Source organism: Echinops telfairi, unplaced genomic scaffold, assembly GCF_000313985.2.
Source record: "Echinops telfairi isolate 266 unplaced genomic scaffold, ASM31398v2 ScPeMD7_7400;HRSCAF=8409, whole genome shotgun sequence".
Taxonomy (NCBI): Eukaryota; Metazoa; Chordata; class Mammalia; order Afrosoricida; family Tenrecidae; genus Echinops; species Echinops telfairi.
The window spans coordinates 12936251-12949173 of record NW_022111300.1 but is presented as its reverse complement, the minus strand read 5'-3'; the positions used below and the strand labels follow the sequence as shown (position 1 = coordinate 12949173).

Sequence of the window (12923 nt, the reverse complement as noted above, 5' to 3'; positions counted from 1 at the left end):
ATTAATAAACATACACTTTCTAAGTATTCAAAGTGTCAAAAGGCATATGCTGTATTACTGTTCAAGGAAACTTCAGTAAATGAAAGGATTTTATAGTCAACAAACCAGTGACAGTTGACTCATTGTTCCAAATCACCTGGTGATTTAGTCTGTGGCGCTGCCTACCTACAGGCATGATAAGACCAGCAGTATCAACATATAATTCCACATGATGTTCAAAAATGTCTAGATTTTTATGAATATGGGACAATGTTATGTTTACAGCATTGTAGAGCACAATTTTAATTGTAATATGAAAATAAATGTCTGAACAACATTATTCAAAATAAAATTTTTGAATAGGCTCATCTGATTGATATTTTTGCCTCAACCACTATGAAACTCAGATTATTGTTAAAAAAATCTCTTTCCATCTTTTTTTACACTAAATTCAGGCCGTTGTAAATCTTTCAGGATCCCTGCTTTGAGAGTCATAGGTGCTGTTGTGTTAAAGTTGCAGGTTTCTGTCAAAAGAATCCAAAAGCAAGTCTCCATTTTCATTGCCCTCAATAACACAGTCAGATATGTCCAAGAGGGACAGAGGGTCATAACACGTGTGTGGCAGCTACATAATCTCCTGTCAACTTGCGGAGGGGTGGAGTCTAGCCTGTTAATCAGGTCATGGCCAATGAGGCCTCTGTGTGGGGATGAGGATTCTGGGAATTCTTGTATTCCTCCCTGGAGGCGGGAGACACTCTGCTAGACATTCGTAGAGATAGGCTACTTAGAGGTATACTGAGGGAGCCAGAGCCCTGGAGCTGGAGGAGCCATGTGGAGACCCATCATGCCAGTGATGAGATGCTTCCACTGCCACTGGATCTACAAGACTTTCCACTCACTGGCCAGTGAGCTTCCTGCCCCAAATGACATTGCATGCATTGTGTGAGTCTGAAGAGGAATTTAGAGACTGATAGTGGACATATGGAAACATGGGCTAATATCAGACTTATGGACTTGATCTGGACTGGGCTGGGATGTTTTCTTAATATACAATTACTCTTTTATATAAACCTCTTTCTTATACACATATGAGTGTCTGTGGATTTGTTTCTCTAGTCCACCCAGACCAATACAACGTGTATTTCATCCTCACGTTATCCAGGATCGGAGTGAGCCAGATGATGCGACATACTGGCAGAGGTCATTCCTGGGGAAACGGGCGTCATACCTTTTCCACAGCTTGTACCAGCCACGGGTTCCCGACACAACAGTAATTAAGATCATAGCATTCGTCGCTAAGAGAGCATGGAAAATGTTCAGGGTAGCTGGAATATCCGTTACAGAACACAGCATCTGAATCATACGAACAAAGCCCCACGTCTGAAGCTCTTTGTCTCTGTCGCTCTATTTTGATATTCAGACGATGCCTCCTTACAACCTCCAAACGTGGAGTTCTCAAGGTTTGATGTCTTGGCTACAACTTCTTTGTACTTGGCGATTTGTTGAGCACTTGGTTTAACAACTTCATTTTTAATATGAATTCCTGGCTATTGAGCCTGTACTTTGGCCAGAATCTGAAGGTCGAGCTCACCCCCACCTCCACCTATGCTCAGGATCTTAATTTCTGATTGTGTGTCTCAAATCCTTGCTATAATGCCTGGCAGCTTCGTGTCCATTAATTCCTGCATGCACTGGTGTTTGGTGGAATTGTCGAGAAACCTCTGAAAAGATTCCACCTGTCTGTTATGGTCAGAAAACAAGCTCCTCATGGAAGATGCCACCTTTGGTTCCAGAGGAAAGCAGGGCGCCTCCCTAATGCTTTAGAACGCATTCTGTTTCCTCACACTGTCTATATGAATGTTAGTAATGCGAGCACAGGAAACGACGTAAGTCAGTATCGCAGAAGTGAACCTACTTGTGCACTCTCATAGAGCAGGTGCACGGTTTGGGTTTTAGAAAACCTGGCCTTGAGTGTTCTGACCCTTTCAAAATTCCAGACACAACTTGTCTTCTTTGTGCTTTGAAGAGAATCGAGTGCATCAATTAACCACAAATAAACAGCTTCCCCCAGCTCGTAGCTGATCTATTTCTGAGGACTCTTACAGGAATTAAGAGTTTCAAGGACACACAGATCCATTGCCATTTCAAAGTAAGCGCTCACTCTAAGTCATTGTTCTCATGACTAGCAGGATAATTGCTCTTAAAAACAGCAATCCCTAGAAGCAAAGGGTGTGTGTGTGTGTGTGTGTGTGTGTGTGTATGTGTGTGTGTGTGACCAACCCTGAGGCTTTGTGAGTAAATACGAAGTTAACATGTTTAATGCATTTTGCATGAATCATATCACCCGTTTTCTATGCCTCTCACAAAAAGAAGTAGGTTACCATCTAGGGCATCTAAGAGAAGGCGGCTGGGGATGGGAGGGAAAGGTAACTTAGAAAATAGGGATGCCTAGCACCCTCGACCTAAAACGACCATCGGAAATCCCAACAGGATGGGCAGAGAAGGCCAATGGGCAGGGCCTGTTCCTCTCGCTTGGAATTGCGTCATTCACACTGCTACCTCCTCGGGGCAAAGACGAGGCTGGCATTTGTTGGCACAGCTCCATTTAACCATGCAGTGCAAGTTCAGGTCTAGCTTGTAGAATATTAGGTAAAAACTGTATGAAAAGAAAGAAGGGGGCAACACGTCACAATTTCTGCGACCTATTGTGCCTCCTAGCCCCCAGCAAGGGAAAGATCTTTAGAAGGGAATCCTGGATTCACTGTTTGCCTAGTGAAGCAGACAGTATGTCCTAGGCTATCAGGGAGAAAGGTCACCGTGCTGGGGTTTCCACTGCATCCACCAGGCATGGCTACAGCATTTCCTGGAGGGATTATGTAATGGATGTGGACTAAGACCTCGCTGGTTGCCCACTACTGGCGAAAAAGAAGCTTTGGAAAAAGCAGCAGCGAAAGCTTTTCCTTAAAGAGACAATTCCTTCAGGCAGCTTGATGTAGAGAGAGCCAGAAAGTCTGATGACCCGTAAAAGACTGGAAGTCCTACCAGCTCTTGCCACAAACCAGCATCAGGATCCGTGCTCAGCAGGAGCCGGTGGGAGCATAGCCGTCACGTGACGGGTGCCAAATTTCTGTTTCATTTTCTTTCTTCCTCGTTGGCTGATTCTTTTCAGAACTAGATGGATTTCCTTTGAGTTCTGAACCTAGAGGTCTGCGTTTATTTGCTTGGCTGCCTTACAGGGGTGAAACCTTCCTTGCCTTTTGAGAAGCAAGTCAGGTAAAATGACATTCCTTGAACCCGATTTTCACAGCCAAAAAAAGAGAGAGAGAGAGAGAGGTTCTGATTACCCACACAGGAAACCATGATTTAAAACAAAAACAAAAAAACCAAAGCAACATCTTTTTTAAGGAATTGTAAACTCATTTGTAAGTGCCGATCCCTGATTTTCCGGAGCAGAGCACTTAGAACAAAAACCATAAGATAATTGCAGCGTGTAAAATTATCATTGGACATATCCAGAGTGACCAGTCCCTGGAACAGGACATCACGTTTGGAAAAGTAGCAGGGCGGGGAAACAGAGGAAGGCCTTTGATGAGATGGACTGACCCGTTGGCTGCCTCGATGGACTCAATCCTGTGGCCCATGGTGAGGACCGTGCAGGACTGGGCAGTGTTTCGTTCTGTGAGCCAGAACTGACGGCGAGGCACCTAACGTCAACAGCAAACATCATGGACATGCAGAAACCTTTTGAGAGGTGGACAGTATAAGCTAAGTGATGCTAGTGGGTCCAGAGAAATCCTTAGACCTTGTACCAAGAGCCAAGTCCATTGGTAAAGGCCTTCAGGAAGTGCCCAGGTTTTCAGTGGCTCCACAGGGGACAGGAGAGCTCCCTGGGCCTGGTAGTGACTGGCCTGGCCCTCTGGTATTCTCCATAACCGTGATTGGCAGAGGTTCGCACTGGTCATTATGTCTGTACCGTTACAATAGCTCTTCCCGTCGTGCCTCGCTATCACGACCAAAGGCTGGTTCCTCGTGGTGAGAACCCCATACTTAGTTTCCATGGCCCTGGAAATCGAGACTTCTCTTCCCCACTTCAAGGAACTCACCTTTAACCTTCTACAACAAGTCTCCCGCCAAAATACTGAAACTTCTCAAGGGCCCTCCTAAGTGGTTTTCTCTCCCTTATCTTTTCCTTACCTTGGCTTACCCTCCTCCGTCCCAGTTTCTCTCCGCACCCCAAAAGAAAGAAAGACAGAAAATAAAGAAAGACAGACTGCCCTTTAAGCCACACTAAACCCCCCACAACACCAGCCCGCAGGCCCACTCTCCAGTCCTCCAAATGTTGCTTCCTGATTCCGTTCCTTCTTCAACCCCCTTAAAGAGTCCTTTTGCGGCCTAGCTACACAGCCTTACTCCCTAGTCTACACCCAACCCACTTCCGCCCTACTTACTATATTTCTCCATCCCTCGGCTTTTTAGCAGGTGCTGCTATGAAGTCCCAGGTAGTACACACCCTCATAAGATAAGCATAGCCTTTTTTCTCAACTTGAAAATGGATGTAATGAGGCAAGAGGAATTAAGTCATTTATCTAAGTAATTTTAAACATTATTTTTGTGTTAAAACAAACAGGGATGTGTTGTGGAGCAAAATGCAAAATCCACATTAATTTTTTAAATGAAAATGAGACTTCGAAGAAGTTTAGCATCCGTGAAGGGTAGCTTCTGGCAGCACCACTGGATCCCGCTGCTCGTACATTCTCGCTTTCCTCTACCTTAAGGACTGGTAAAAAGAAGGCTACTTATTTGTCGTTTGCTTCAGTCATCACACTGAGCACCTACTATGTGCGAAGCCCTGTAGGGATAGTGATGATTTCAGCACACTTCCTAGCTTCAAGCCACTCACAGTTCAGGGAAACAAATGGATATAACTATAATACAGTGTCATCACTTTTAAAATAAAGGTATGCCCAAAAGCATATGGTATCCTCTCGATGGTCACCCTTAATCATTACAGATAGAGACAATGAAAAGCGGAAAGGTCGGTAATCTAGCAGCATTCCTTAAATGGCACATAGTTTTCTACCATCTTCTCCTATCAACAGAGGCTGCCCTGGGCATCACGTGTCTGGGTCTAGTTATTTTGCTTTGCACAGTGCCACACGCACAGAGCCTAGTCTACTGTGTTGATGCTGGGAAATAGGAATGGGTAAGCATATGTTCTTCTATCCAGCCTAGGACTGTACCCTCGTTTCTAAAGGTAAGCCTCACCTTTGTCTTCCTGCGCAACGTTCTCTGCTTGAGCTAGCCTCCAAATAAGTCTCTCTACTGCAGAGGCTGCAACACCAACACCAGCAGAGAACTTGCTGGAAACATAAATGCCGGATCTACTGGCACAGAAATTGCTTGAGTAAGCCCTCCGGGTGATTTGTGCTTGAGCACACGGCCCTACTGGGTGCAGCAGCCAATCACACTCTGCCCCCAGACTCTGGTCTCATCCATGTACTAAGGATGATTCAACATACGTGCCCATTTTCTGAAAAATCAGAACAACCAAAGTAAGTTATGGTTACTTACACCACATTTCTCTGACAGGCCTTCAACTGGGGGATGGACCACACAGGCAAGTGGATACCGTGTCATTTGTTCACTAACAGTCTACGAAGAAGGCCTGAAGATCTCCTTACAAGACTCAGCCCCTTAACCCTTACAGCTCACCAGAGAACGTGGTCGGATAAAATGCTGGCGGACGAGCCCCCTAAATTAGGAGGCACTCCACGTGCACAGTGCTTCCACAATGCTCAATCCATGAGTCAGCTCAGACTTAACAGCCAACTACTCCATTATTGGTCCAGGTCGTCTGATTTTGTTTTTTTTTTAAGATGCCCTTTAATCCAAAACAACTCTGTTTAGAAAGGTTTCCAATATCATAAAAAAAAATGTGTTTGTTTGTTTTCACCTTTGGTAGTGTGCTTGAAGGACTGGGGTGGCCAGTGCCCTTTAAATTATAAGTCCAGGGAGCAAACACTCCACCCACATGAGGCCATTCCTGTTTGGCAACTCCCTGCCATTCCCTGCCAGCATGTTGACCTTGAAGAAATGGCACCGGGCCTGTCCTTCTACTTTTGCTACATTTCATACAGGAATTTCTCTCTCTCTCTCTCTCTCTCTCTCTCTCTCTCTGGATATTTCTATTTCTTAAGAGAAAAATTTAGCTGCTGGTTTGAATTTAATTGAAGTATTTTGTATGCACACCCTGATACCCTCAGGCTAGGGTGTATTTTTAATAAATCAAACAAATAAATTCCAAGCCTTGTGCTAACTAAAACTTCCTTATGCCTTTGATGATGGCTCCCTAGATGAAAAATATTGAGAAATGCCAAAAATAATGCCTCCTCAGTGGCAAACAAACCTGATGAAGGAGAGGAGGAAAAAGTGAAATCCATATTGTATATTGTCCTGGAAATTGGGCCCCAATTCCCAACATCCAGAGGTTACTCTGAACCTAAGGCTATGGATAGAGAGGAAAGTGGCGTTAATATTGAATGAACATTATGCCAGGTGCTTTATTTCTCTGATGAAGGAGTTGAGTTAAGTGCCTTCAGCCAGTCAGAGGTCAGTGGTTGAAGAGCAAACCAACTCTTGGTCGAGGTTTCAGACTAGCTTGGGTTTCTTCAGATTAGGAATTTCCTCGGTTAAATCGTGACTAGATTCATCCCCATAGTTACTCCTAACCCTCCAATCTGAATGGGCACTACTAACACAGTCTTCAAAGGAAGGGGGTTTCAGCTATTGTCTCTTAGCATATTGTTTAAAATACTCGAGGAAATATGTTAGCTCATTCATAACTAGAAAGCCCGATGGAAAAATAAGCTTTAGGATCCGTTTGGTTGAACAATTCAAAACTGCCATTGAGAACAGATCATCTTCCTTCGGTGGCTCGCTCTGCCTCCCACACATCCAACAACCCAAGTCTCCTTCACGGTGGCACAACAAGGTCAACAGTTCTAGGCTTCACCCTGATCCCCACGGTAGCCAGATGAGACATTAAGTCTCTACTGTTATTTCTCTCTCAAGAATGAGAAAACATTTTTTCCCAGAATACCCCAGGAAAACTGTTTCATTTACTGGTTAATCAATTCAACTAGTATTATTGAGAACCTATGGGCCAGGCCAGGACTCCTGGCAGTGCGGTTGGGTAAACATTGGACCATGACCCACAAGATTGGCAGGGCAGACTCACCAGCCACTGTGCGGGAGACAGACGAGGTGTCTGCTCCCATAAAGATTCCCCAGCTCGGAAGTTCTTTGTGAACACTGTGAGTTCGAAGCAATGCCACAGCAGTGGGTTTGGTTTGGGGGTTCAGTATATGCCAGGTACTATTCAACGGCGTTGGGACTCATGAGAAAACAAAACAAAAATGCTTGCCTCGCATGAACAGCCTTTCTATCAGACACTGAGCACTGTGAAGGCAGTTATGACAGATGCAGTTGGATCGAAGTGTGCCTCTTTGTCATTTGATCTCCCTTTGGCTCAGAGTTGTTTCCATTTTTAGTGTTTTTTTGCTTTTTCTTTGGGAGAGATTTTTCTATGTTTTGCCTCGTCATTGTTGTTATATGTCTGTTTGCTCCCTGGTTGTATTTTGTATGATTATCTGTATGCAAGATCCAGGATAGGTAGCTCTATGGAGACAATCACTGGACAGGGGTATGGCAGGGGGTGGTGAGGTGGGGGAGCTACCAACAATGAGTATGAGAGGGAAATGTCCTGGGATTGATTGTGGTCATGATTGCACAAATCTTTTGAATTGGGATTGAATGATTGGATTGTATGATGCATATGCCCAGAAAACTATTTAAATTTCTTTTTAAATCTTGCCCTTGTGAACCATATGTTCTAGCAAGCATTTACATTTTCATGACTCTTGGGTCTCATTTGACCTAAACTCTTAGGTTCTCAAAAGCCTCCGTTCTCCCCTGGTGTTTCCCTGACCTTCAGGGCGGTAGTTGCTGTAAGTCACTAGTGACCAATGGGTACGCAACTGTCTGTTTTTTGCTCTCTCAACATTTGAACATCTTTGAACAATCCCCTGTATTAAACCTGCTCGGCTTTAAATAAGGAGCCCCCAGAGATATAAGCAGTTAATAAATTCAGCTGAGCTTGAAGTTCTCCCGGAAGCAGCTTAGAAGAAAAACTTGGCCATCAATTTTCCAACAATCAGTCACTGAAAAGCCCATGGCAGTAGTTTTCAACCTTCCTCGTGCCGCGACCCTTTCATACAGTTCCTCATGTTGTGGCGACCCCCAACCATAAAATTATTTTCATTGCTACTTCATAACTGTAATTTTGCTACTGCCATGAATTATAATGTAGATATCTGATAGGCAGGATGTATTTTCATTGTTATACATTGAACATAATTAAAGCATAGTGATTGATCATAAACACAATATGTGATTCTATATTGTGAAATATTTATTTCTAATGACAAATAAATAACATTTTATCTTGAAGCAAGGTGTAACATGGGTAACAGTCTTAATATAACAACAGTAAACTACATGGCTACAGTTTGGGACAGTATGCGTAAAAAGCCAATGTCAGTGTGAAGGTTGAGATAGCTTCTTTCTCATCAGACCATTAATTCTTGAGCCAGTCTTTGCAAGAGCACAACAAAGATCATCTTCCACAACAAGTCTACTTCTGTATTGAGACTTGATAACCAACAAGCTGGGAAAACCCCGTTTCACAAAAATATGTTGTTGGAAATGGAAGAAGAAGGCGCAACACGGCCTCAGAGAGAACAGGATAGGACTGCAAACACTTGATCCAGAATTTTGTAACTGGCATTGTAGAGAAATCAGTTCTCGCTGCATCACTGTTAATAAGTTCAACGAGCTCCTCTTGTGCTGTCTCAGGAACATCTCCAACTGTGACTGTGAACGGGCTTCTGGCAAGTGCAAATGGGGTGTCAGGTCGATTTGGAAAGTACCATGAAATTTTGACTGCAAGCAAGTGCAACTGTTCTTTCAAAGAAATTATCATCATAATCCTTTCGTCTGGTTCAATGTCATGTTCCTCAAAGAAAGCAGATAAGGTAGACAACATGTAAATTTTATTTTCATCCAATTTTTTTTTTTTTGTGCTAAAGTTGAAGTTTCATTTGGAATGATCAGATCTTTTCAGGCATGTTGCATTTGGTCCTTGCAGTAATTAGTTTAACTCATTCAAGATGGCAAAGATGTTAACCAAGTAAGCTATTTTCTGCAGCTCACTTTTATCGCTGAAAAGTGATTTTAAAAAAGTGATAAAAGTGGCACTTTTCAGCGATAAAAGTGAGCTGCAGAAAATAGCTTACTTACTTGACATCTTTGCCATCTTGAATGAGTTAAACTAATTACTTTCTGATTAAAAACTGTCTGATTAAAATCTTGCTTTCTGATTAAAAAACGTTTTGAGTTCATCACAAAGCTCAAAAACGTTTAAAAACGTTTCCTCTTGACAAGCATCTCACTTCAGTGTGAAACAGCAGAGCATTATTCAGAGCATCCAACTTGCTGCACCATTGCAAAAACAGATGACCCTGTTTAAAGTGCTCACCTTTACAAAACTGACAGAATTTATGATGTTTTTCATTCTCTTGTAACTCTTGTGGCAGTGTCTTCATTGCAAATATTTGCTGATAAATCATACAGTGACTTCCAGGGACTTTTGGTGACTCATTCAGTATCAAACGTTGAAATCCAGATCGACATCCAGCACAGCTGGAACACCATCTGTGCAAACACCACAAACCTTTTCCCAAGAGATCTTATGCTCTTTCATAAATGAACCAACTGTGTCAAATACATCACGTGCAGTAGTTGTCATTTCAAGAGGTTTGCAAAACAAAAACTCATCTTTAACGTCGCCATCATTAATATACCTCACGTAAACCAGTAACTGTGAAGAGTTTGCAACGTCTGCAGATTCATCAAGCTGGATGCTAAATATTGGAAGTGGAGCAGATTTAATTTCCTGGATGACCTGATCAAGAATATCAGCAGACATGCCATCTATTCTTCTGTGGACAGTGTCATTAGTTAAGGAAATTGCACTCAGTTTCGTAACAAATTCGTCTCCAATCATAACTCAATGTCTTTGGACACTGGCAACAGTAAATCCTCCGCAATGGTGGAGGTTTCATAGCTCTGGCGATTCTGAGTGCCACCAAAAATGAAGCTTCAATGGCTGCTACGTTTTGTTTGTAGTACTTGCTACCAGTGTCAAGTCTGGCTTTCTTGAGTCCATCAGCTTTGCTTCTAAAATAGTTGGTATCTTTGCCGGCAAAGCTCAGATGCTTGCTACAAAATGGTGTTTTAGTTTGTTCAGCTTCATAGATTTTGCTGATAGAACTTCACAACAAAGAACACATTGCGGTTTCTCAATTCTTGCTGTAATCATTAAGGTAAAACCATACTGTAAAACACCCTCACTATAGTTTCTTTTCTTAATGTTCTTCTCTACATGATCCATTGTCATGGGATGGTTTGCTCATGAAAATAATATATAACAATAGCTTTAATAATACAAAAGATGATACAAGGCATAGTTCGGTAAATACAGTTCGTTAAAGTTTCCTATGATTTACCATTCTCTGTGTTGTTGTTGTTTTTTACATACCTGTTATTATCACAAGGGGGCAGTATTCACATCAACCACAGCTGAATATAAAAAGACCAATCAGCATCCAGATTAAGTTCCCATGGTTTTGTTGTTGTTGTTTTTGGCAGTAGTTGATGATTTTACAGTACATGATTTTACATTTACCCAGTAATTATAATTCATGAAGTGTCGTTTTACCTCCAATACTGCTCCTTTCAACACAGCAGCTGCTCTCTACACAGTAGCTGCTCTCTACAAATGTGTGATTGGTCCGCGTAAGTACATTATGGCATCAACCCTGTCACATACACCTGTTTTTGTATGGGGTTTATGTGATGGGGTTGCCGAGATGACGTCATCACACCAGGTACTCATGTCGGTGTATCTGCATGCAGACCCACCTGGAGTCTAGGTGACCCCTGTGATAGGGTCGTTGGACCCCACAAAGGTGTCGCAACCCACAGGTTTTGAACTGCTACCCTATGGAGTACAGTTTTACTCTGACACACCTGGGGTCGCCTAATCCAATGGCAACTGGTATTGGTTTGGGAGGTTTAATTACAATAAACAAGTATATATCTCTTTTTCTGGTGGAATCCGGATTAACGGAGGACAAAAACCTAACCAATGATCTAGTTACCACTAGAATGAGTTGTGAAGGTCAGAATGAATCTGAAGTAGACAGCTAATCCCTATCTGTAATCACTAGAATTTTCTTTATCACCCACTGGGAGACTTCTGAGACAAAGGCTATCAGTTGGCAATAATAATAGGAATTTAGGACTGATGTCTGTAAAGCTGGGATATATCTGGGATAACTTATGAGCTAATGCCCAGTCATCCAGCTGCAGAAATTGATTTGTGTTCAATGGAAGAATATCTTTCTAGGAGACATTTTCTGGATTGGCACTGTCTGGGTTCCCATGGCTACCATAATAAATGACCACAGAGAGATTGGTATGAAATCGCAGAAGTTGAAAAGATCTTGATCTCTGTGTCTCTTCTCCTCTTCCTGTGAGGATGCCGTCGGTGTTGGATTAGAGCCCACCCTCGTCCAGTGTGACCCCATGCTTACTTCACTAAGTCAATCTGCAAAAAAACCTGTGTCCAAGGAAGGTCAGATTCATAGGTATTGGGTACTTGTAGGTCAACATTATCCTTCGAGGAAACTCAAAACCCATGACTGGCAACTGGACAGAAAATGTACAGACGAGGGAAACAGAAGAGGAGGATGCACTAGATCTATACACGGTGGAGAGGGAGGACCCAGGTCAGTCGTGGACTACCACGACTGCTCCTTGAAGTCCAGGTGACAAATTGCCCGAAGCGTTATTTGTATACATCTCTAAAGCACCAGCTCATTCTTGACACTGCTCAGGCTTTCATTAGCATCATTCCACCAAAATTATGCTTGTGAAGGTCGCGCGTGGCCTCTGTGCTGCCAAATCCATGGCTCAAATGTCCGTTTTCGCCTCACTTCCATTTCAGCAGCATGTCACATGGCTAAGCTTTTGTGAACGTCTCCAAAAGCGTGTGTGTTTAACAACAGTCAGCTGCTCTGAGCGAATGCCATATAGCTAAAGGAAAATTAAGCCATCGATAATTTAATTACTAAAGATGAGGACAACAATAATAACTAACAACCCTGAGCCTTTCCATGTGCTGGACTCTAATCGGAGCACCTTATGTGGATTATCTCATTTCATCCTCACCCCACTCCTATGAGATAAATGCTATTATTCTCTTTAATTTACAGTTGACAACTCTCAGACACAGAAAGCTTAAATAACGTTAAGGTCGCACAATCAGTAAGTATTAGAGCTGGAACAATCTCCATATTTTCATTATTTCGCTTCAAATAGCTCCAAACTCCATATCTGCATTTTCAAGTTGCCATCAGATGATTGGTGACATCTATATCAGAAGGAATAGGGACAAGTGGTAACACACTGGTAGAATATTTACCTTCAATTCTTTGATTCTTAGCCAAATAATCTCTTGGGTAGCACCACTCATCTGTTAGTGGAGGCTTGCAAGTTGCTCAGACGCTTGGTGGGTTTGGGCAGAGGTTCAAGACTAAGATAGAATAGGAAGAAATATCTGATCATCTACTTGAAAAAAATCACCCAATGAAAAACCCTATTGATCGGGGGCTGGTCCGAGCCCCAAATACTAAGTGGATGCCTGCCCCTCCCCTGAGAAGAATGTATCTCAAAGGATGACACTGAATCTGCAGCTTCAGGAGAAGGATATATCTGACCAGAGCACACAGGAGCAGATGACAGGGGAGGAGGAGAGACTGGAG

At 42.8% G+C, this 12923-nt stretch overlaps 1 pseudogene; it reads right to left on the bottom strand.

The window, feature by feature from the left end:
* Positions 1–344: 344 nt before the first annotated feature.
* The window catches only part of LOC101658139, a 28275-nt pseudogene continuing 15696 nt past the window's right edge, over positions 345–12923 (bottom strand).